This window comes from Bos indicus, chromosome 4, assembly GCF_029378745.1.
Source record: "Bos indicus isolate NIAB-ARS_2022 breed Sahiwal x Tharparkar chromosome 4, NIAB-ARS_B.indTharparkar_mat_pri_1.0, whole genome shotgun sequence".
Lineage (NCBI taxonomy): Eukaryota > Metazoa > Chordata > Mammalia > Artiodactyla > Bovidae > Bos > Bos indicus.
The window spans coordinates 88,229,231-88,255,994 of NC_091763.1; the positions used below are offsets into that span (position 1 = coordinate 88,229,231).

The 26,764-nt window shown below is 39.0% G+C and overlaps 1 protein-coding gene across 4 annotated transcripts in view; it reads left to right on the forward strand.

Moving 5' to 3' along the window:
• The first annotated feature begins 2,820 nt into the window (after window positions 1-2,820).
• Window positions 2,821-26,764, forward strand: part of ASB15 (ankyrin repeat and SOCS box containing 15) — a 54,086-nt gene continuing 30,142 nt past the window's right edge. For 2 of the 4 annotated variants that reach the window (XM_019959011.2, XM_019959012.2), the window contains exon 1: window positions 22,771-22,872. The gene's annotated coding sequence lies outside the window, so the exon portion shown is untranslated. Of the gene's footprint in view, window positions 3,178-9,427; window positions 9,523-22,770; window positions 22,873-26,764 lie in introns of those variants that run through there. The other 2 variants (XM_070788077.1, XM_070788078.1) reach the window with 2 other exon arrangements.

Here is a 26,764-nt window from a genome sequence, read left to right on the forward strand (position 1 = left end):
GATATATCAAATGAGTTTGTAAATATGTAAAGGGCCTGGCTCAATGCATGGAACATAGCAATACACAGGTGGCTGTGTTATTTTTTGTTTTGCTGTTATTATTCTCAACCCAGTAGCTAGACTAATCCTTTTGCTCTTCTGTGATTTTTCACTCAAAGTGTAGAAACCAAAGTCCTTACATCTGCCTGCATTGTCCGGTACTGTTGCCTCCTCTGCCTCTCTCCCCTCAGACCTAACCTCCTATTCCCCTCTCGCTTCCCAGATAGCTGCTCTTCTAACCCTTTTCTTGGGAAACTCTTCCACTAGATGGGTGCCTGGTTCATTCTCTCACCTCTTTCAAATATTTGCACAGTTACCTTCCCAATGTGTCCTGCCGTGGCTTTGAGATTTAAAATTGCAAATCATCACAAAGACACTCTTTACCCTCTTCTCTGTTGCAGTCTTCTTCGTAGCCCTTGTCACCCTCTAATATGCTGTCTAGTTATCTTATATTGTGTTTATGTATCATCATTTTCTAAAATATAAGCCATGTATGGGTGGAAATTTTTTTTCCTACCATATCTCAAGGGCCTGAAATAGTACCTAGTGGACACCCAGTTAATACAGGTTTAGTGAATACAATAGAAATACAGGCAAGAGAAATAAATAAGCCATTGGCAGAAATGGAAACAGGAACAGTCAATAAACATGAAAAGGAATCAACCTCCCTATTAAGAAAAGAAATGCAAAGTAATAATTTTACTGCTGTCTTATGGGCAAAAGTTAAGGATTGACAATACCAATTGTTAACTAGGATGTGGAGCAACAGGAATACTCATACACTGCCGATGGGAGTGAATTAGTATAATCACTTTGGGGAATAATTTTGCAGGACTTAGTTGAAGATATGCAAAACCTATGATTGAGAGCTATTGGTGAATCTGAATTGTGTCCCCTCAAAATTCTGTTGGAAGTCCTAACCCCCACAACATCAGAATGTGACCTTAGGTGGAAATAGGGTCAATGAAGATGTAAATTAGTTAAGCTGAGGTCGTGGGAGTGGGCCCTGGTCCCATATGACTGATGTCTTTATTAAAAGGGGAAATTTGGACACAAGTGATACACACAGGGAGAACATCATGCAAAGATGAAAGCAAAGACTGAGACGATGTTTCTACAAGCCAAGGAACACCAAAGATTTCCAGAAAACCACTAGAAGTCAGGGGAGAGGCCAGGAATGAATTCTCTCTCTTAGCCCTTGGAGGAAACTAACCCTGCTGACTCCTTGATCTTGGACTTCATCCTCCAGTTCAGTTGAGTTCAGTCACTCAGTCATGTCCGACTCTGTGACCTCACGGACTGCAGCACACCAGGCCTCCCTGTCCATTACCAACTCCCGCAGTTTACTCAAACTTACGTCCATTGAGTCAGTGATGCCATCCAACCATCTAATCCTCTGTCTCCCCTTCTCCTCCCACCTTCAATCTTTCCCAGCACAGGGTCTTTTCCAGTGAGTCATTTCTTCACATCAGGTGGCCAAAGTATTGGAGTTTCAGCTTCAACATCAGTCCTTCCAATGAACACTCAGGACCAATTTCCTTTAGGATAGACTGGTTGGATCTCCTTGCAGTGCAAGGGACTCTCAAGAATCTTCTCCAACACCATAGTTCAAAAGCATCAATTCTTCAATGCTCAGCTTTCTTTATAGTCCAACTCTCACATCCATACATGACTACTGGAAAAACAATAGCTTTGACTAGATGGACCTTTGTTGGCAAAGTAATGCCTCTGCTTTTTAATATGTTGTCTAGGTTGGTCATAACTTTCCTTCCAAGGAGCCTCCAGATGGCTGAGCAAATAATTTTTATTCTGTTTAAGCCATTCAGTTTGTGGTATTTTGTTACAGCAACCCTACAAACTGAGTAATAGATTAGTTTAATCATATGTTCCTCTCTTCTCTTAAAGGATAGCTGCTCCTAGACATAGGAGCTATGGGGATATAATCTTTCTAGTTCAGATTACCCAATAATTTGTTATTTTGTTGTTTAATTGCTAAATTGTATCCAACTGTTTTGCATCCCCATGGACTGTAGCTCACCAGGCTCCTCTGTCCATGAGATTTCCCAGGCAAGAATACTGGAGTGGGTTGCCATTTCCTTCTCCAGGGGATCTTCCAGACCCAGGGATCAAACTCGCATCTCCTGCGTTGTGGGTGGTTTCTTTACCACTGAGCCACCAGGGAAGCACCCAAGAATTAGGCTTTATCATAACTTCCATCATAATTTCCAACTTTGGGGAGGCCCACTCCCATGACCTCAGCTTAACTAATTACATCTTCAGTGATCCTATTTCCATATAAGGTCCCATTATGATGTTGTGGGGGTTAGGACTTCCAACAGAATTTTGAGGGGACACAATTCAGATTCACTGATAGCTCTCAATCATAGGTTCTGCATATCTTTGAGTATTTAAATCATTCATAGTTACCGTTCAGGACAGAGGAAATATGTAGTAACAAATATGCATGAATAATGGCATTTTAAAGATACACAGACATGTGAGTATGGATATACACACATACGTAAATATAAAGAAACTGTTGATTTGGAACAAACCTGATGTACACATTTGCTCCTAAAAAGGTGACATACATATCTGGACATACTAGATTAGATTCAGGAAACAGCATTAGGACTAAGAGGAAAAGTCCTTTTTCAAACCAGATAATGCTGAAAGAGTGACTGGAACTTAGATGAATAGAAGTTTATGAGGTCACAGTCTTTGTTCCCTGTCCCTCCAGATTCTAAGAATTTTCACCATTGTAGGGTGTGTTCTAGAATGTAGAATCATGTGATTATAAAAGATGCATGTGTTTTCATTGGTTGTAACTTTGACTTTGGGCTTCTGCTGTATCACCTTTGCTAAAGACACCACAGCTAAACAGACCTAGCTGATCCTGGCTAAGGTACTGCACAGCTAATCAGTTCTATGTGGTGGGAAAATGTGTAGGTTTTCAGAACTAACCCCTTTGCAGAGGTGCCAGGCTATGTCTGGAGGGGTTTGATAGTGGTGTCCCATGGCTGGTGGCAGTAGATTTAGCTACAGAGGGAAATCAACCTTGGCATCTATGATATCAGAAGGGGATTTGGGAGTATCTTATTGTGAGTAGCAAGAGCATCAAATGCACTATATTCTCAGGTAAGAGTTCCCAGAGGGGTAAATATTGGAGATAGATGTTGGGGAGTTATTTGGCAAATAAAGTTAGCAGGCCAGGTGACTTAAAGCTAAAATCTGTAACACAATTTGCTCTGCAGGACCTGTAGCCTAGCCAATAAAGTGAAAGTGAAGTTGCTCGATCATGTCCGAAGGTCTTATTTCTCTAAAATTAATTAACTGGGAGAGTTAGAAACTCCTACACTGCTTCTTGGACTTCCCAGGTGGCGGTAGTGGTAAAGAACCTGCCTGCTAATGTAGGAGATATAAGAGATACAGTTCGATCCCTGGGTAGGGAGGATCCCCTGGAGGAGGGCATGGCAACCCACTCCAGTATTCTTGCCTGGAGAATCCCATGGACAGAGGAACCTGACGGGTTACAGCCCATGGGGTCACAAAGAGTCAGACACGACTGAAGCAACTTAGCACGCATGCATGCACACTGCTTCTTAATGACTCAGAACTCTTGTGTGAAGGGCTGGATCTTACCAGAGTTGGACAATTAGAGTATTTCCTTAGAAGGTATGGCTCAGGGACCTCTTACCTGAGAGAGACATGAGACCAAATGACTGAAAAAGAAGAAAACACCTCAATTTTCAGAGCAGGAAGAGTTCATTCTACAAAATCTAGAGATGATGAATCCTATCTTGGTCACACCTTAGTTTTCATGTCAGGAGCAGGGGTGAAAATAATTGCCATTTAGGGAGTGTTCTTTCCTCTTCTAACTTTGTAACCAAAAAAAAAGTTCATTTTTCTCAAGTTAGTTCTTAGAACAGACTGACATATTAAAATTCTAATAGTTTGGATACTATCCACCTCTAATGCTTCCATCCATAACAAGTTGGATTTCTTCTTGTCTTCTTCTCTATCTGTGCTATGGATACTTCTAAAAAGTGTTTGTAACCAGATAATTAGGTGTTTCTGGTATGATGGGTTTTAGAACCTCATTCTAAATTGGACTGTAAGTCAAATAAAAGCCATTACCCAGTTTTATCTGACTGGCTATTGGCTTCCAGATGTTTGGGTTATCTAACATGTCAGAATGGGACTATCCAACACTCCCACCTGGGCTTCCCTGGTGGCTCAGGCAGTGAAGAATCTGCCTGCAGTGCAGGAGACTCAAGTTCAGTGCCTGCATTGGGAAGATCCCCTGGAGAAGGGAATAGCTACCCACTCCAGTATTCTTGCCTAGAGAATTCCTAGGACAGAGGGGCCTGGCAGGCTACAGTCCATGGGGTTGCAAAGAATCAGACATGACTGAATGACTAACACAGCACTCCCACCCAGATTTGAATTAAGCTTAACAACAGAGGTTAAACACAGTCATCTCCATCCTACAGGAGGAAGGAATAATAAAGATGTCTGAGGGGGCATATCTGTGTACTTAAGTCTGTCACTTCTTATTTAAAACCAGGAAAGAAAGTAAAGAAGTGATGAAAAACAGGAATTTTTTTAAGGAGATAAAAAATATTTTATGAGACTAAAATAAGCATTTATTAATATAAAAGATAATAATATACTAAAAATGGTAATAAAACTATTTTAAAAATAAATTTCTTAACAGAATTTAGAAATAGGAAGATAAAATGAGGTATAAGAAAAAAGTTGAAAATGGTGAAAAGATAATCAACACTGTATTTTTTAACTAGTTCTTCCAAAGTAAAAGGACAAATCAAGTGAAATAAAATAACCAAGATAAAATGGGGGGAGGGAGGCACTAGCTAAAGCAGAGAAAGAACTTCAGAAATGTGAGAGGAAGCATATGACTGCTTTTAAAAAATGGACAAGCAACAGAAAAATAAAATAATCATTCATTCAGTTCAGTTCAGTCCCTCAGTCATGTCCGACTCTTTTCGACCCCAAGAATCACAGCACGCCAGGCCTCCCTGTCCATCACCAACTCCTGGAGTTCACTGAGACTCACGTCCATCGAGTCAGTGATGCCATCCAGCCATCTCATCCTCTGTCGTCCCCTTCTCCTCCTGCCCCCAATCCCTCCCAGCATCAGAGTCTTTTCCAATGAGTCAGCTCTTCACATGAGGTGGCCAAAGTACTGGAGTTTAAGCTTTAGCATCATTCCTTCCAAAGAAATCCCAGGGCTGATCTCCTTCAGAATGGACTGGTTGGATCTCCTTGCAGTCCAAGGGACTCTCAAGAGTCTTCCCCAACACCACAGTTCAAAAGCATCAATTCTTTGACGCTTAGCTTTCTTCACAGTCCAACTCTCACATCCATATATGACCACAGGAAAAACCATAGCCTTGACTAGACGGACCTTTGTGGGCAAAAGTAATGTCTCTTCTTTTCAATATGCTGTCTAGGTTGGTCATAACTTTTCTTCCAAGGAGTAAATGTCTTTTAATTTCATGGCTGCAGTCACCATCTGCAGTGATTTTGGAGCCCCAAAAAATAAAGTCTGACACTGTTTCCACTGTTTCCCCATCTATTTCCCATGAAGTGATGGGGCCAGATGCCATGATCTTCGTTTTCTGAATGTTGAGCTTTAAGCCAACTTTTTCACTCTCTGTTTTCAGTTTCATCAAGAGGCTTTTTAGTTCCTCTTCACTTTCTTCCATAAGAGTGGTGTCATCTGCATAGCTGAGGTTATTGATATTTCTCCCAGAAATCTTGATTCCAGCTTGTGCTTCTTCCAGACCAATGTTTCTCATGATGTACTCTGCATATAAGTTAAATAAGCAGGGTGACAATATACAGCCTTGACGTACTCCTTTTCCTATTTGGAACAAACAAATGTATATTGATTGCTTACTTTGTATCAGAAGCTACCATGGGTCCTAGGGTCTGTCAGTGTACCAGATGGTCAGGTCTCAGTCATCAAGGAGATTCGTTCTAGTGGCTAGACATATGGTAAACACATAAATAGATTCATAAATAGAATTACCAAGTGTGGTTATTTTCAAAAGGGAATGAAAATAATTATTTGCATGATCTCCATCCTCAACCTCCAGACTGTTCCCCTTCCACAGAGACCTGTCAGGACTGCTGCTGGCACAAAACACATGTCTGCAGTCACGTGATGCCTTCTTGACTGACCTTTATTTGGAGGATATTCTAGGCATGGGAAAGGAAAGCTGAATATATTAAGAAACTGGGTTTCCATGTACTCATTTACTGCAGTAGGCATGCCTGCTCATCTTTACCTGTAGGCTTGAACTAATACACCTTGACAAATTATGGTCTGAGCAGATTGACCCGAGAGTCCTTCAGTTAACCAGCTATTAATTCTGCAAGGGACATAATACAATAGAGTTACCAAGCAATTTCTCTCTCCCTATCTTAATTTGGAAGAATCAAGAAAGCTATATATCTTACTTCTTCAGCCCTGTCTATTCCCCATTCCCACTGAAATTTATATATTCCTTCTGAATCATATACCCTACCCATTTACTCAAAATAATTGTGAACTGAAAGGAACTCTAAGCAGGAATATTGGCTGCACTGTTTACCAGCTCTATGACTTGTGTGCGTTGCATGCTCAGTCACTTCAGTTGTGTCTGACTCTGAGACCCCATGGACTGCAGCCCACCAGACTCCTCCGTCCATGGGATTCTCCAGGCAAGAATACCGGAGTGGGTTCCCATGCCCTTCTCCAGGGGATCTTCCTGACCCAGAGATCAAACCCAAGTCTCCCACGTTGCAGGCAGATTATTTACCACCAGGCCACCAGGGAAGCCCAGCTCTATGATTTAGGGAGGTCCTTTCACTTCTCTGGATCCAGACAAGTATCTCCATCTATAAAGCTCATGATGGTTGGTCTCGGGCTTCATTTCCTAGGAAGTAGTTGTAGAATCCCTAGCTGTTCCAGACTGTGTTCCAGGGCATTCCAGTCAATATATGTTATGATGATATTTGTTTCAATTTATATTTTCAAGTAATAAAAACTCTTTTAAATTTCTCATTAAAATGGAAATATTTGAGCTCCTCCAATAGCACAGCAGGTGACTATGTGCTGTGGTTTGTGAAAGTCAGATTGTTACGGATCAGTTCATTGCTCCTATACAGAGAAACTGAATAATTTTCAATGTTATTCAGTATTGTTTTTTTTTAATTGTGGAAGGGATGTTAACATTTATACAAGCTGTTGACATCTATACAGTTAAGATATGGAGCTTCCATTATTGTAAGGATCTCTCAGGTTGTCTTTTTAGTAACTACTCCTAATTCTCTCTCATTCACCAACACCCATCTCCCCACGCTCCACCCCGCCTCCGCCTCGCCCTTTAGCTCCTGGCAACCATTAATCCTTCCTTCATTTGGAGAAAGTTCTGTAAATGAAATCATACAATATGTAACCATTTGGAATTCACTTTTTTCACTCAGAATATTCCTCTAAAGATTCATCCAGAGTGTTACTGTATCAACAACCCTTTCCTTTTTATTGCTGAGTAGTATGCACCCCACTCCAGTACTCTTGCCTGGAAAATCCCATGGACAGAGGAGTCTGGTGGGCTGCAGTCCATGGGGTCGCTAAGAGTCAGACATGACTGAGCAACTTCACTTTCACTTTTCACTTTCATCGTTGGAGAAGGAAATGGCAACCTACTCCAGGGTTCTTGCCTGGAGAATCCCAGGGATGGGGGAGCCTGGTGGGCTGCCGTCTATGGGGTCGCACCGAGTCGGACACGACTGAAGCGACTTAGCAGCAGCAGCAGCAGTATTCCACACTATGGATATACAGTGTTTGTTTAACCATTTGCCTATCAAAGGATATCCAGCTTGTTTCCAGTTTTGGGCCATTACAAACAAAGCTGCTATGAACATTTGTATTCAGATATTTGAGTCAGCATAAGTTTTCATGGTTCTGTATAAATGTTCAGAAGTGCATATGCTGGGTTGAATGATAGCTCTATATTTAAGTTTTTAAGAAGCTATCAAACTATTTTCCAGAGTGGCTATATTATTCTACATTTCTCCCAACCATGCATGAATGATCCAGTTTTCTACATTTTTGCCAGTATTTGGTGTTGTTACTGTTTTTTGGTTTTGTAGTTTTTTTTTGTCATTCTGATAGATGTGTAATTATATCTCATTGTGGCTATAATTTGCATTTCCCTAATGGTTTATTGATGTTGAACATCTTTTCATGCATTTTATCATTTCTATAGGCTCTTCTCAAGCAAAAAATAAAAAGGTAGTTGTATGAGTGATCAGTAATGGGTATGTTAACTAGCTTATGGCAGTCATTTTACAGTATATACGTTCATCAAATCATCACACTGTACATTTTAAATATATACAGTTTTGTCAATTATACATCAATAAAACAAACAAAAATTACCAGCACACCACTAACTTTATTTAACTTGCTAATTTCTCACTTCCTTGATTTCCTTATACTCTTACGTTAGTACCACGCAGCTTAAAAATAGCTTGATTTCTGTTTTCTCTTTCCTAATTTTGAGAGCAGAAAGCATGATTTTTACTACCTGCACTTTCCCATTACATTTTTCTAGAGAGCTAGTCAGAGAGTAGGTGTGCCTAGCAAATATACCTAAATCAATGAATAGATTGCTGAAGCTTTGAGGGAGTCCTCAGCAATTATAAGTGATGGAAGAAACTTGGATTTGAGAACCATTGTTTTACCATCCATATTTTGTTTTTACTTTTAGTATTTCAGACTTAAAGATCGCTGAAGGAAAATATGCATCCAGGCTCTGAAGAAGTGTTCCGGAGCTTGGGCATAAGCTGTTCTCTATTCTTCACAAACACATCTTTGGCCTGAGGCTGCACTATTTAATTTTTATTTATTTTTTAGTAATCTCTATTTACTCAAGCAGTTCATTCAAACAGCTAGACAGCTGATTCCTTCACCTAATGTGTTTTGATCAGAAGACCTTGTACCTTGTACCTCTTCAATATTTTTTCTTGAAGAGTGAATTCATTTCTTATCCAGGAACAGGCTAAATATAACATGTTTAAATTCTTACAGTCTCCTTTTCCTCCATAGGACTCTTTTAGTTTACTTTGAAAGTATTAGTCACTCAGTCGTGTCTGACTCTTTGCAACCGCATAGACTGTAGCCTACCCTGGCTCCCCTGACCATGGAATTCTCCAGGCAAGAATACTGGAGTGGGTGGCCGTTTCCTTCTCCTGGGGATCCTTCTGACCCAGGAATTGAACCTGGATTTCCTGCATTGTAGGCAGATTCTTAATCGTTTGAGCCACCAGGGAAGCCCCTATTTTCGTTTACTTTTACTTTATTTTTCTGTTTCAGTCTTGAAGACTTGGTTGGATTTAGATCCGACTCTATTTGCTTCCTGCTCCCTTGCACTCTATTTAAGACACGTTAAAAAAAATATGGAGAGAAAGGTAAGAACCCACCATAAATATGTCAAACTGATTCTTTTCCTTAATCAATGGTAAGTTCATTTTCATTTAATGAATAACAGATATGTTTGTTCTGGTTTTTGTCGTTTTTAAAATTATCTTTTCCTATGAATCTGTTTCTATTTTTTATGTTGTTCTTCAGATATTTAGGAAGACTTTAGTTTTTGTTTCATGGTTATATTTATAATATTATTATGTATCTCTCTTGGTTTCCAATTTTCCTAGACAATTTCCTAGACAATTTTACTGTCAGTTTTCTACTAGGAAAAATTGATAAAATTATGAGGTTTCCTTTTTGTCTCCTCTGCTCTGCATTTCCTCTCCTATTCAATTTTAGGGGAAAAAAAATTACTTTTCTCAGTGTTCACCTTCACATGTTAAATATTTTTATACTTTGACATTTGGTATGTCAGATTTACTTTTTATTATTTTACTCCCAGCTACACCAGAGGAAGCAATTTCTGCTACTTACCTTCTCTTCCTTTCTGTCCCAAATTTATGTCCCAAATAATTGTCTCATATCTGTGTTGTCAGAGCATATAATATCAACACTCCATTCTGTCATCCTAATTCCTAAATTTCTTTTTCTACAGTAAATATATTTTGTCAATATTCTCTGCCATCAAGGATGGGAAATTTTTCCTTACTCCTCTTGGTTATTTTGGCTGGTCTAATAATTAAATGGACAGGAGGCAGATTAACAGGGGAAAGAAATAATTTTGTATGTACAGAAGTTCATACAAATATAGACTCAAATAAGTGACCAAAGCAGGCAGCTTTTATACCTTTTGGACAAAGAAACAATAAATTTGTGAAGAATTGAAAAGAGGAAGAAGTTTGGATTTGAGGTAGTAAATTGGTAAAGAAGTAACACATTTTGTGTATACAGCCTTCTTGGCCCTGAACTTCCTTTGTATCTCTGGAGATCAGGATGTCTCTTTGCCTTCTGGTTCAGAGAAGTTTCCTTTCACAGGGGAGATTTATTTCCTACTTTCAAGGGAGCAAAAGAGAGTCAGAAGGTCCTCCTCACACCAGCTGTTTCTTGAGTGACTTTAATTCAAAATAATCAGCATGTCCAAGTGGCATATTTGGGGGCATCCTGCCCTGACCTCCATTGCTGCTAATCCGTATGTAATGTTTACCCCTGTCATTTATTGTTTGGCAGATTTAATCCTTTAGCCACTTCTTTTTTTCCCCTATAGGTTATTATCAAATCTCATCTGAATTTATGCTGGTTCATTATATGTGTCAGGAATTTCTGATGTTCAGCAGTGATTCAGTTATACATATGCCAAGCACATATAATTTGGACATAGAAACTGCTATTAAAATATTGAATGAAGAAATGGATATATGAATAGTAAAATAAAGTTCAAATGATAAAAGTTATTCACAATCCATCCTGGATAATCTAGACCTAACTGCTCACAAACTATCTGCTTATATTTTTGCATCAGTTTAAAAAAATCATGGCACTTTCCCTTCCAAAGCTTCCTAATGCCTTTTTTAATTCTCTTGTCTTGTTCAGACTTTACTAAAAGTAGTTCTTTGATCAGAACTAACTGTTCTTCAGTCTACAGGAAATAACTTGCCTCAGCCTGGATACCTGTCATTTTAATATTCGCCATTTACCTAATTTGTGAACATAGGTTCAGTGGTAAAGAATCCGCTTGTCAATGCAGGAGATGTGGGTTCGAGTGCTGGGTTGTGAAGATCCCCTGGAGAAGGAAATGGCAACCCACTCCAGTATTGCCTGGGAAATCCCATGGACAGAGGAGCCTGCCAGGCTACAGTCCATGGGGTTGCAAAGAGTCGGACACCACTTAGCAACTAAACAACAACAAAACTGTGAACATACTATTCTTTCCTGCTTCTACTTCTTTCTCTTTAATAAACTGTTAAACTGTTAAAAAAAATTCTGTAGTTTTAGTACGTGTTCAATCATTCCTTCATTCATGCCATCTCAGTTAATTTGAGGCTTTAGCTTTTAACATTATTAGCACCAGTCTTTATATTTATCCATATTATAGGGGCCTTTGTCATCTTTTATACAGGCCCTTTTAATATATGAGCTCGTTAAAGAGATCACTGTGAAGCCCAGGAATTTCTTGCAGTGCCTCACCCTTTCCTTTCTCAGTCAAATTTGTTTGCCTGGTTAGAATTTTCTATCCTATAATCTTCCCTCCTTCTTGTGGACAACTGAATCACTGTCATCTGGAAACTTTATAAATTCTAATTCCTCTTATTTCCTTTCTGAAAAATACAATTTTTGTTTTCCTTAGTGTAAATCTATGGTAACACAATTTATATATGATGTATTTTATATATAAAAATTAAGAATCAAGTAACAGTGTTAATAATAGATGTTATACAATATATAAAAATGTAGGTCATGTTTATTTTACCAATTATATTTGAGTACATTGATTCCATAGTAACAGCATGTTTTCTTTGATAATTTCAAAGCTTAATTAGGAAAAATCTTAGATGAAAAATATCTTCTTAGCTAGGATTGAAGAATAAGGATCTTAAGTTTATTTTTTAAATGAATATCTACTGTTAAATTTCTACATTGCTATGTACTCACTGAAGAGGTTATAATAGTTATGTTCTCTGAATTCTTTTTTATTACCAATTCATTTTTATGCAAAATAAATCCTCCATAAATATGTTCAAAAATACTCTGAATGGCTTTTCTATTTGTTTTCTTCTATTTAACCCTACCTGGCTTTAGCCTGAGGGCCAAAAAGGTAATCGTAGTCAAAATAGAAGTTTAAAATCAATTCAGAACTGGTTTGTAACTTCCCTGATACCAAGGGCTTTGCAAATCTATAACTCATTCAGCTCTTGGAAGCTGAGTTAATTATGGCAAATCACACTAATTAAATTATTTACAAGGTCTTTATTAAAAACAAATCTATTATGTTTAGCAATGCATTGTGGATTTGCCTTGAGACTCCCAGCTGTCTTTCCCGACAAATTTCGTAGTTAGACATTTAGTTTAAGTGAGAACCTTAAGCATATGGTGAAGCTGCAGGTTTCCCTGGCTGCTGTTTAGGTCCCCAGGCCTTCAATTCAATTCAGATTTATTGAACACCCGTTTTGTTCAAATCCCATGTGTTATATTCTCTGTCCTCAGAGTTTCCAAATAACAGCTGATGTAAGAAATGTACATAAATGATTATAATTCAAGGCAAACAAAAAATACATCATCAGAAAATAAAAGAGAAAAACAGATGGGCTCTGACAGGGTTAGAACTTCATAGAAATGAAGAGCGAAGATTTAGGCTGGGTCTTAAAAGAGCAGAACCTCTGCTCTGCAGGCAGAAATCGGGAGTGGCACTGAGGGCCTTTGAGACAGGTCACAGAGTGAGTACGACCCAGAGGGAAGAATGTACAGAGCCTGATCAGAGAGCAAGCAAGTTGAGCTAGGGGAGCCGGGGAAGACTTGAGGGGCATGGCAACCCTCGGGTCTCCACTGCAGTGCTTGGTAAGAATTTGGTTTGGCTATTTGGTTGAGTTGCTTGAATTACTGAACAAAGCAATTACAGTACAATCGAACTTGCTGGGATCGAACTTGCTGGGTACAGGGATAGCTCTGAGCTTGCCTCTGCTTTGGGCCACTTGAGCAGGGGCTACTCTAGTGCAGTCACTGAATGACATCTCTTGCTCCAGTATGGGAATGGAGAGGGCAGTGATTCCACATAAGAGCTTGGGTGCACACACACACACACCCTCAGTCACAGTCCTGGGAGCCCTCCAGCACGTGGGCCAGCCTGACTGTGTTAAAACTGTAGCTCTGCCCCTAGTAGCCATGCAAACCTGGGCAATTTACTTAGCCCCCTAAGTCTTGCTTCCTCCTTAAAAGTCTTCCTTCCTCCTACATTGCAGGAATGTTGTAAGGATTTGTTGTTATTTAGTCACTAAGATGTGACCGGCTTTTTATGACCCCATAGACTGTAGCCCGTCAGGCTCCTCTGTCCATGGGATTTCCCAGGCAAGAATACTGGAGTGGGTTGCCATTTCCTTCTCCAGGGGATCTTCACAACCCAGCACTCGAACCCACATCTCCTGCATTGCAGGCAGATTCTTTACCATCTGAGCCAGAATACAGAATTTGAAAGCAAATTCCTGAGTAGCCTTCTTGTGTGACTCTCCTCCCACTAGGTGGCGCTGTTTTCCGCGCAGTTTCCACTTCCGCTTGCTTTGTTGAAACTGACCTCCGTTTAGAAAATGGCCTTTATTCAATCAATAGCGACTTGGTATCTGTGAGCCACAGGCTTCCTTCAACTCCTTGGAGGTGTTATGTCTCAAAGTGTATACATAAACAGCGCTTCAAGGAAAGAGTCTCACTAGATAGTGGAAAGCTGAAGGAAGGCTATCAGTTGTTGAGAAAAAAGGCTCCGTTAATTTCCTAACTCTTTGGATTCAAAACCAGAATGTTGTGAACAATTTCGTTAACAAGTAACATCACCACTTTACTATTTGACGACCTATGGCATTGCTAGAGTGTGAGTGTGGAGGCAGGACATGATAATTCAACTGTGTGGTTATAAAAAAGTCAATCTCCAACACCTAGTCTCAACACCAGAAGAAGATTCTGCTCAACTTAAGTCCTAAAACTGTGTTTTTGTTATTAATATCTTTATAATTTTTAAATGTTTTTGGTTCTAAAGAACTTGTGAGCTTCACTACACATAAAATAAGTTTTGGGGAACTCTTTCGGTAAAGTTGTATACATCAAATTATGAATATAACTTGCTACTTAAATTATTTAATAAATTACTTTATAAACTGAAAATTTTCTTTTATTGCTGTTTAAATCTAGTTGTGAATACAACATATATGTTTCATCAGATCAGATCAGATCAGTCGCTCAGTCGTGTCTGACTCTTTGCGACCCCATGAATCGCAGCACGCCAGGCCTCCCTGTCTATCACCAACTCCCAGAGTTCACTGAGACTCATGTCCATCGAGTCAGTGATGCCATCCAGCCATCTCATCCTCTGTCGTCCCCTTCTCCTCTTGCCCCGAATCCCTCCCAGCATCAGAGTCTTTTCCCATGAGTCAACTCTTCGCATGAGGTGGCCAAAGTACTGGAGTTTCAGCTTTAGCATCATTCCTTCCAAAGAAATCCCAGGGCTGATCTCCTTCAGAATGGACTGGTTGGATCTCCTTGCAGTCCAAGGGACTCTCAAGAGTCTTCTCCAACACCACAGTTCAAAAGCATCAATTCTTCGGCGCTCAGCCTTCTTCACAGTCCAACTCTCACATTCATACATGACCACAGGAAAAACCATAGCCTTGACTAGACAAACCTTTGTTGGCAAAGTAATGTCTCTGCTTTTGCATATGCTATCTAGGTTGGTCATAACTTTCCTTCCAAGGAGTAAGTGTCTTTTAATTTCATGGCTGCAGTTTCATAGTTCCTGTCTTTTTCTCAATCCCATGTCTGACAGATTTGAAGGGAAAAATACGAGACTTTGTGGGTATTTTTCAAAAGATTACTGCAGACCATTTAAGATGAATGACATTTTTAAGTAAAGCAAATGGATTAACAAACTGTAAAGAGCCTTTTGACTGCTCCTGCCAGTCAGTCTGGGCAATGCTGAGGTGTATGTTGTGCTGCTGGTGCTCCAGGTCCATTTGCAAACAGAGCACCTCCTATTCATTTGGAACAAAATCTACATCTCCATTTTAGTGGTGAAATATCTGCAAAATGAGAAAAGGGAGGATAAATTGTGAAATCAGATCAGGGCATTGTCCTGCCTGGAATGCTCCTGTAGCTTCCTCTTGCCGGGGCAGTTCTCAGACCCAGATGCTTGCAGGATAGACTCATTCCCCAGCATTTGAAGCTTACATCTTTGTGGAAGGAAGGATGAGAGACTAGGCTATATTAGACTATTCAAAGGGAGTGTATGTTCAAAATGTTCAGACCCTACACACAGCCTTTGAGATTCTAGTGAATAATACCACATACACTAGTTCACCCCAGAGAGAAAGCCCTTTCTCATCTCCACTGCCCTAGAAGAAGAAATAAAATGCTGAATTCCCCTAGTTCAGTATATAACATCCTACATATTATGACTCCTGCCTAAGTCTCCTGCTCGTCTACTGCAGGCTTCCTTCCCACTGCATTCTGTGACCAGCAATTACCCATCAGTTCAGTTCAGTAACTCAGTCGTGTCCAATTCTTTTCGATCCCATGAATTGCAGCACGCCAGACCTCCCTGTCCATCGAGGTGATTCACAATTACCCCCATGTATGCATTTTCCTTTAGATCAATGTGCATTTTTTTTTTCTGCCTTGAATACTTGTCCCTTCTTTAGATTATTAAAAAAAAAAATCCTCATCCTTCAAGTCTTGAGCCTTTATCTTCTCTGTGACACACTCTTGTCCTCTCCTGGAAGCTAATTATCACCTTCTTTTGGTCATCTCTTTATCTACTCCATTAACTGATACTAAAAATGGCCTTGTTTAATATTATCAGTGTACCAGGCACATAATAGCAAATAAACCCATGCCTAGTGAATAAATGAGTGTAGCGCTGTTCAAAGAGGATACATGTCATCTAGGTTACTCAGAAATAATAACTTAGGACTGTGAAAGAAATCAATGTAAATCTTATTTAAAAATTAATTAGCCTTTTAAAATCTGATTTAGATAGAAGACAAAGAGATGGCACACATCACAAACAAAAATACTTTAGCAGAATCTGAAACTTTAAAAGTAAAATATTCAGGCTATAGAAGATGAAATGATAGCATTGCAGATTCTTAAAAGAGAAATTCAAGCTCGTGTAGTTCCAGGCCTAATTTCAATATTTCAGCTGAGAAAAAGAGGATCCCAAGAAGTAAGAGACTGACCCATTTCAAAGAATCTCAGAACTTTCCTTTCTGATAATCTGATAGCACAGGAAGCGATATGGAAAGTGAGTTCTCAGGACAAGCTGGAAGTAAGGGCCGTGAAGCACAGCAAAATTCTAAGAAGCCTAGGAAATCCTCTCGCATGGCAGTCACCATGGCACAGTCCTGATGTTCACCTCGACCACTTGCTTCTCCTGTGTTTGATGATTTTTCTACCAAAGTATAATACAACAGTTTTCAATTCTACTTCAGTTTCTGCTTTTTGACATCCTTTTAATCCTCAAGTAGCTGCTGATATAAACTTTAAAAGAACTGATTTTAATAGATCAATGGCCCTTTTTCACAAAGTGAGACAAACAAAATGAGCTGAGAGATTTTTCTCAGAGAGAAACAGCCTAAGTAAAGAAAGTAATGTCCCTAAATTTAAGGAAATTGTATGTGGGTCGTAAAAGCCCCTAGACATAAGAATCTTGTGTCTTTATTCTTTATACTGAGAAGAAGGACAGAGGGGGGAAAAGATGGAAAACCTCTGAAATGCAGTCAGTTAGGGAGATGATTCTGGAATAGAAGACAAACCGACAGTTTGCTGAGTCCCATGATCAGTTCTTAGTCCTCATCTTACTTGGCCTGGCAACAGAATTTGATACAGTTAATTGCTCTCTCCTGCTGCAAATATTTTTCTTCCCCTAGCTTGCATTCTGTTCTATCCTGAGACTTTGGTTAGCACAAGGCTAATCCCTTGAATGCCTGTATTTTTATGCCTTTGTGTATTCATTTGGTGAATTTATCCAACCTCATGGCTTTATGTATCACCAATTTGTTTTTCCAGCTCAGACTCCCCTGCCTAAATGTGGACTCACATTCACCTGCCCCCTTAACCTTTCCTCTTGCTTGGATTTTAACAGGTACTTCATGCTTTACATGATCCACGCTGAACTCCTGTTCTTCCTCTTTAAACTGCTCTTTTGGGGACCTTTTCCATCTCAGTTGATGGCAACCCTATCCTTCCGGTAGTTTAGGCTCCATCTTTCTCCACCTCGTACATCTGACATCAAATCTAAGACAAAAATCTGTAAATTTTACCTTCAAACAGAGCAAAATACCTTTATATTAGCTGGTGAAATGTTATGCTCTTTCCTGTATCCTGTGCTCAATCGCTCAGCTGCATTCAACTCTTTGCAACTCCATGGACTGGCAGGCTCTTCTGTCCATGGGATTTCCCAGGCAGGAATACTGGAGTGGGTTGCCATGTCCTTCTCCAGGAGATTTTCCTGACTCCAGGGATCAAACCCATGTCTCCTGCATCTCCTGCATTGCAGCCAGATTCTTTACCACTGAGCCATCTGGGAAGCCCTCCTGTATCCTGAGTACCCAGAAAAGAAAGCCCCTAGAAAGTATTCACTTACCTGACACTGGATGGTCCAGATCTTCAGGATTGGCGAATTACCCAGACATTCCAAACTGCATCCAAATATTTTCACCAAACCTCAAAACTCAACTTGATTTTAACATTTTTGAATTATAGCCCCAGTGAAGGAAATGTGAAAATGTGCCTTATTTGTATTGTAATTGCATATTAAATCCTGAAATCAAGTTACAGCTAAGCTGCATATAATGTATGGTAGTAGACATTCCATTTTGGAAAAATCGGAGTGTTTTATTCTTGGATTGACACTATTTACTGGAGGTAAATCTAAGTCTAGCAGAAATAATCACATTTTTCTAGTTTCCTGAAAGAATCACTAAGCTTAACTTTTATATTGAAATTGTTTGAACAAAATGGTAAGTCAATTTTGATATGTAAAACATAAAAGATCTGAATGCAAATGGGGTATTAATGTATCTCTTAATGGTAATGAATTTATGTCGAAATTTTAAATTTTTAACATGGTAAATTTTATTCATCAAATTCTTATAATTTTTCCATAACAGGTAATGTCAAAATGCTTTTTCATAATTAGCTATTAATTAGGGAAACATCATACACTAGCAACTTCAAAAAAAATCAAAACATAACAACAAGTGTGATTCTTTTGAGAAAGAACAGGATACTGAATTTTCAACAATTCAAATTTTACTTTGGTTGTCAATATGAAGCTCTGTTATACAGTCTTGATTATGATTATGTTCAATTGATATAAAAAGATACTAAGAATAGTGAGAGTCTCCTTGCCTTAAGTCACTATCAATTTAGGATATGTAAGAGGTTAGAATGGCACCCCACTCCAGTACTCTTGCCTGGAAAATCCCATGGACAGAGGAGCCTGGTAGGCTGCAGTCCATGGGGTCGCTAAGAGTCGGACACGACTGAGCGACTTCACTTTCACTTTTCACTTTCATGCATTGGAGAAGGAAATGGCAACCCACTCCAGTGTTCTTGCCTGGAGAATCCCAGGGACGGGGGAGCCTGGTGGCTGCCATCTATGGGGTCACACAGAGTCGGACACGACTGAAGTTACAGCATAGCATAGCAAGAGGTTAGAATCAGAAAAGCTTAGAAGAAAAGGACTCCAAATACTTTGATTTTCCATTAATGTAAAACTGATCTCTCTTTGTAAAACTCAAATGTGTATCTGTATGAGTCTTTTGTTCTCTGACCCTCTCTTCTGTAGCCTACTTATGTCTTATCTCTCTTACCAAATTTGGGCCTCTTTTCCACTTATTTTCCTCTGCAAGATGGTAAACTTGTTCAGGACTAGAGCTGTGTGTCCCACCCATCTTGGTGTGCATGCTTTGAGTGGCCCAGCACCGCCTTCTGCATATACTAAAATGTCTGCATTTATAGCACAGACGACCGAATGGGACAGTTGCCTTATGTTCATTTTATATCCCAGAAGCATGATACTGTCAGTACATACTGTGTCTGTACAGTGATTACTATTTTTCAAGGAATTTCCATAATTATGCTCTTGTTTTATTCTCATAGCGGTGGGGAGTAGTGAGAGCAGTGTTTACACAGGTGGGAACTAAAGCACAAGCATTTCAGTGATCTGCCTTAATTCACAAAGATACGGACAGATCTGAGGCTAAAATAGAGATTCCCTGCCTTATTTTAATTTAGAGTTCTTTCTCTTCGATGCACTTGAAATGTCTCTCGTGATGTTGAAAATTAAGAGCTTTGTTCTAAAAAAAAAGAAAGAAAGATCAAATCGCTTTCTTAAAATTCAGCTGAAGTTTTAACTGAATCAGCCTTTAGTTAAGTGAGACAGGAAGTAACTGCTAACCCGGTGTTAGACAGTAATAAGTCACCAGTGTTTGGCAGAACATTTAGCACATGTTTGATGTGTGCTTTCTACGTGGCAAACTCTTTACCAGACACTGTTGATGAAGTGGTAAGTATAACTGAGAGCCAGTACAGAATACTCCCGCTTTTTGCCCATCATTAGTTCAGTGTGCTGTCCACAGCACTATCTTACTAAAAACTACCTTCTCGTCACTTACCTTTGTCCCTCCGCGTGGAAACAAAATGACAGTGATGTCAACAATGCAGGTTCTCCCAGGGGCCTGTGACATCAGTGCTACTGATGAAAGGCAATGCTAATACATTTGACTCAGGTTTAGTTGTTTCTCAGTCTGGGGGAAAAAAACAACAACAATAGAAAGCACAACAAATGCAAACAACCAATTATCAAAGTACTAGGAAGCACACTAAAATAAAAAGCATACTTTTCTCACATTTTTCTCCTCTGTTTTATACCCAACTGAAATAAAAGGTGCATTTGTTTTTTAATAACAGCCCCCAAGACCAAACTAATGAACACGTGTAGAAAGGGAGGAAGGAGGAGAAGAAAATCTGAACTATCCTAAAGTAAAAATTAAACCAAGTGAGGTACACAGTACCACTCACTAAATTACAAAATAAAAGAGCAGAACAAAGGAGCGTTCTCCAAGATGTGTGGACAACCCCATTTTGCTCAGGAGGCAAAGATAAAGCTGTGCTCTGATAGGCTTTTATGAATAAGGGGATGTATTGAAAGGGAATATGGTAATGGCCTTGTGGGGTAGATGGCATTATATGGCTTATCATAGCAAGAGTGGTATGTTAAAAGTCACAGTCGAAGGCCCACAAGCCCTGCACCTGTTTTCAGGAACACAGAGTACCTGTGGGCAAGTGAGAAGTGTGGCAGCAGTTCGTGTGTTAAACAAGAAGGCCAGGAAGCCACCTAACTCCCTGGGAGTTCACCGTGCAGTGCTGCCCAAACCTCCCGGCCCCCGAGTTCCAGGGACAGTCTCTTTAATAATGTGTTACAACCATTTCCACCTAAGCCTCCTGGTGTCAGTTGCTAGAATTAGCATCTTGACACAGGACATGCATTTCTTGCTATATATAGATAGAAAGGACACGTATTTGGATGTTGGTATCATTGTATGTACCTTCTCAGAACAATGATAATATTCAGTAGCCCTTCACTGCCTGATCATAGCCCTCACTGAAACTCACCCTAATCTACAAAACAGGGGTGCAAGGTTCTTTGTTTCCATTTGAGAAAACCAGCAGGAAAAGTCAATTTCCAAAACAAGCAAATGTGGAAGTGATTATTACCATTATGAAAAGCTCATTTTCTTAAGTACTTGAATTACTCAAAGCCTGCTTATTACCATTATGAAAAGCTCATTTTCTTAAATACTTGAATTACTCAAAGCCTGCTTTACTGTGTGGGTATAGATGATTAGCTACTTGAGGAATAAATCTCGTAAAAATGGTGAGTGCCAAGGTCATTGTGTTATTATTTGTTATTATTATGGTTTTGATTATTATTACCCCCATATTACAGATGAATAAACTGAATCTCAGAGCCTTTAAATAGCAAACGTAAGGTGACGGAGTAAGTGGTAAGGCAAGACTTGTTCATAGATCTGTGTCATCAGTAGCATATTTTCATTGATTTGATACACTCTGTTTTTTTCTATTATATTAAGCATTATTTTTAATATTGTGCAACATAACTAGATCCACAGTAATCATTATATAAATGCATAAAATGGGCATAAATTTATTCATATAAGAGCAGAAAAGTCCCTGAAATGTACCAAATCACATTTTTAAATGTTGAGTATAGATTTTTCTTATCCTTGATATAAATTTTTAAGTATCGTAAGTTAAGAAAAGGTCAATAAAAAGAGTTTCACAATGCTGCTTGCTTTTTATAAGAATGCTTCATTGAAAAATTCCAAATCAGATTAATAACTATAAAACATGCATAGTATTCTAGCCTTCAACCTTGATTATTTCAAGACATGGTAATAATGGCATAAATACAAAATATTTCATGGGGTTTGTTCCAAGGCTGACAGAAATATAGCCTTTTTTTTTTAATCACAAAGAGAAGGTAGAACCTCTGATTTCACATTTACGGTTTCCCACATTTTGAAATAAACCTGATAAATCCACTACAGTCCATGTGTTTATTCCTTAACATTAAGTACAGAGTGACACATGGAAAAATCAGATACAAAGAAAAACCAATGCATATAGTACTCCCCGAAGCCTAGGGAGTAGAGAGTTCCAGGAAAAAAGGGAGGGAGTAAGAGCAGTAAGTCCAATAGAGGGCCTGAAAAATAAGAACCAAAAAGTGTCCATCAACCTTAGACACTAGCAGGTCAATGAGACCCTTGAGACGAGTTGTTTTAGTCGAGTGGTGGGGACAGAAGCCAGATGGCTTTGTGAGTGCTGACAGTGACTGAGTTAATCCAAGGATACCCATGTCAAAACAAACTTAAGGCAGATTATTTTCATTAGAAAATCAGTGAAACCCTAAGCTTTATTTTTTTAATAGAAAACAAACAACTCTTCCTGATTAAAATAATTTTCTGCTTGCTTTACCTCTGCTGCTCACTTTATATGTTTTATAACTTGACATTAAAATTTTTGGTCAGATTAGATGTCATTGCATATCATATCCCCATCTGTGTATCAGACTGGCAGCTTTGAAATGCAAATCAAATCAAAACCAGTAGATTCCTACAACAAGAAGATTGTATTTAATGAGATTTGACATGAGTCTGAAAGATGAAGAATGAGAAATAATGTGTGTTAAAACTGACTAAAAGTGGACTGGAGTCTGCAGACACAGAGAGTCACAGGTTTGTTTCCTGAACCACTGATTTTAAAATATTTTTAAATTTTACTTAGCTGGTTTTGCTTTGTTCCTTCATCAAGGACCCTGGGTTGGCAGGTCGTTTGTTTTCATGAGAGCTCTTTGAACCAATGAGGATCTGGATAATCTTATTATACCTCTGTGGCCGTGTGCTTCTTGTGATGAGGGTCCAGAGAAGTGGTGGGTAACGCTTCACTGCGTGCCAGGAATCGCTCATGTTTCAGTTGTACAAGGTCAGAGCTTAATTTAGCCACCAACTGGGTACTTAATTTTAGATACACAGAGGAACACATTGGCTCCAGGGCACTTCCTCTGATTTAGGAAGGCAAGGCCCTGGATAAGAATGACAAGACGATCATTCCAAAAGGTGAGATTATGAAATATTCGGTCTGTACCTGATCAACTAGCTTCAGTAGTTTAGTATTAGGAATATGTTGAAGAGATGGAAACATATTGTGATCACTTCTCCTTACCTTCTTTCTGATTGATCACTTGTGGGTTTGCTTGTCAATGGCGTTTTTAATTATAGAATAAAGCCAGGGTTGTTTTGTTTGTTTACAGAATAGTAACTCAATTGCATAATTATTAAACTTGATAAAAAATAGTATCATGAGTAAAGCAGATCAAGAATGAATATGCTTATAAGTATCAATGTATACACTGTGGAGTGTCTTTGCTAGCTTTGGTTTCTGAGAAAAAATTAAATGATTTTTGTGAATAATTAAACTTCTCTCAAGGCTTTTTAAAATCACTTATAACAAAAAAATGAATTAAATTTAAAAAATTTATATTCAGATTAAAAATTCCTTTAAATTCTTTTAGTCAGATGGAAAACAAAGGGACTCAGTAGAATTGTAAATTCACTTCTGGAAGTTCAATCATAGCGTCTGGAGGCTGGAAAGTCCTTAGAACTTGTCTGAGACCATCACTCATCTGGTTCTTCAGTGAACAGATAATTTCTAAGGAACATTCTACATCTAAAATAAAATGGTTCCTAGGAAACAGCAGCAGTGTGCACAGAGAACACTTTGTTTAACACATTTTTTGCTGAGAACATTGTATAATTGTCATAAAATATCGTAATTCTACACTTTGTTGTTTTTAATGGGAATACCTTGTTTTGAAATGAAAATATACCTAAAATATTTATAGTTTTACTAGAGTTGTTTGGTAGTTTGCTAGTTGCTTGCTTAAACTCATTAGAAAATTTTTTCTGAGGCTTATGAATATTTGGGTTATAGGAATATGATCCTTTGGTATTAATTCCCAGTAGCTGAGTTATCAGTTACAGTACAAGGGTCAAGCTGTGTGACCTCTAATGTCAGACACCTCAGTTCACATCTACATCATCTCCATCACTCAGCAGATATTCAGGCTTGGACAAATTACCTAACCATTGTGTGCCTCAGTTTCCTCATCTGTAAAATGGGAGTTATAATCTATTTAGCATACTTAGCGTAATGCATGTCACAGATAGGCACTTAATAGATGTTACCTATAATAATTATTAAATTTGATAAAACAAATATTTATTGAGGACTTCCTGTGTGCTTAACTCTCTGCTAAACCATTGAAGGAAGGGCAGATATTGGTGTTGTTTCTGGGGAGAATGCATTATTTAAAGGCAGCAAACTTCTTAGGGCATGGATCCTATTGTCTGATGTCTAGCAGTGTGCCTGAAATATAGCAGATATTGAATATATTTGAATAAGCAAATAGGATGGTCTGAAATTCCTAAGAAAAATTAATAATAATTATTGAGAACTAGTGAGTCAGTGTTCCTCATTTGCTTTTTTTGTCTCAGTGGAGAAAGAGAACGTAGTAGATACAATGTATCTGTATTTCAATAAGATATTTGACAGCATCTCTTGACGACGGTCTTGTTATCAAAAAGGAGACATTAATACTAGATGTGGTGTCTTTGGGAGGATTTGTAAATGGATAAACAGCCTTTCTTGAAGAGTGCTAAATAATAGATCAACGTCAACCTGAAGGTCTCTGTCCCACGCCAGTTTCTTTTCAACATTTATCATTACTAATGAAGCAGGTAGACACAGAAGACTTGCAAATAGAACACTGATACTTGGAGGATAGAAAATGCATTTTCTTTTAGCTGACTGAAATAAAGGTCAAATCCAAAAGAAAGAAGTAAATGTAATAGGACTAAATAAAGAGTCTTGCACAGAATTGTGCAGCAATAATGTGGATGGAAAAAGTGACATGTAGAATTTAGGGCAACAGGAATCCAAATCAAGTCTGTAACATGAGAGCCCCAAATTCATCTGAACATGGGTTAAATTAACACCTCTTCAGTGTCCAGCAAAAGGGAAGTGGTCACAGTCACTTAATGTTGTGTTGGTGTGACTGTAGCTGTTGTGTTGCCTTCAGAGTCCATGGTCCACAGCTGCTTTTTGAAAGAGATGGATAAATGAGTGTGTTTACAGGAAAGCCATCAACATGGTGGAGGGAGGTAAACTGTTCACGGGAGGAACAGTTGTCCAGACCTGGGCGGAGAAGGCTCAGTGCAGACTGACAGCCTTCCTGAGGCCTCTCATGTGGCAGAGAACAAATATTTTCTCAGCGTGCCTCTGAAAAATAGAACTAGGAGTATAGAATACTGATTTGAGGAGATGGATTCTAGTTCAATATATTTTCTAATTGTTAAAGCTGGCCAAAGATGAAGGGTTGTGTGGGGTATAGTAATCTGCCTGCTACTTTGCTTTTCAAGCTGAGGCTGGACAATTTCTAGACAGCATCTGTAAATGGAATTTACAAGTGGGGCTTACCTAATGGTCTTCAGCTCTGAAGTCTGGTGATTCTAGAGAAAAGAAAAGACAGAAGAAAGTGAAGTCGCTTAATCGTGTCTGATTTTTGCGACTCCATGGACTGTAACCTATCAGGCTCCTCATGAGAGCCTGATGGGATTTTCCAGGCAAGAATACTGGAGTGGGTTGCCATTTCCCTCTCTAGGGGATTTTCCTGACCCAGGGATCAAACCCAGGTCTTCTGCATTGCAGGCAGACACTTTACCATCTAAGCCACCAGGGAAGCCCCGGAAACAAAATAATGAGTGTGCCAGAGAACCTGTTTAAGATAAGGATTAGAGCTCAAACCACCAGACAATCTTTAGAATTCGACTTCCTTGTTCCAGAGGGGTTCAGTCACAGAATAATAACAGGTAACAGGTAATGTTTCATGACTACTTGCTACATGTCAGACACAGCTAATAAGGCAGCTAAGCCAGGAAGGCAAATTCAACTACTGTCTCCAGCAGAAAGAAACCAAAAGCCTGTATATGATTTCAAAATAACATATGAAGAAATGCAATGACTCGTTTGTGTTTTGAATAGAAAAGGATTTGATGAGCACCAAACAGACCACAGTCCCTGAGGTCACAAAAATCGGACATGACTGGGCATCCGAGCATGCATGGGCGCAAACAAGAACGTCTGCCCTGATCAGTGAAACCTTTCAGGAATAAATATTTTCAGAGAGAGAATATATGCGTATGTATATATGTATTTGGGCTTCCCTGGTGGCTCAGTGGTAAAAGAATCTGCCTGCAATGAAGAAGATGCAGGTTCCATCCCTGGATCAGGAAGATCCCCCGAAGGAAGAAATGACAACTCACTCCATTATTCTTGCCTGGGAAATCCCATGGACAGAGGAACCTGTCAGGCTATAGTCCATGGGGTTGCAAAGAGTCAGACACAATTTATTGACTAAACAACAATAACAATATATGTTTTTGTATATGTACAAGTACATATATGCGTATATATGAACATTTTTTATTAAGGTCTAAAGATATTATTTTTATTGTTATTGTGGCTAATAATGTAATCAGAAGATTTTACTCACCCTACACCTCAACTGTGTAATAAAATTGTATAAATAGAGTGCAGCTATTTTATAATCTGTAACTGGCTTCACTGTCCCCAGGAGCTGCCACTCACTGATTAGTGCAAAATAAATTTGGTCTCATGCAGATGGCACAATAACTTAGGTGATGAAACCTTTGCTTGGATGACTCATGTACATGGATCAGTCTTTCAGACTTCTGCTCCTTCTTCTCTACTAAGTATTAAGTGAAGTGAAAGTGGCTCAGTCATGTCCAACTCTTTGCGACCCCATGGACTATACAGTCCATGGAATTCTCCAGGCCAGAATAATAGAGTGGTTAGCCTTTCCCTTCTCCAGGGGATCTTTCCAACCCAGGGATCAAACCCAGATCTCCCTCATCGTGTGGATCCTCCTTC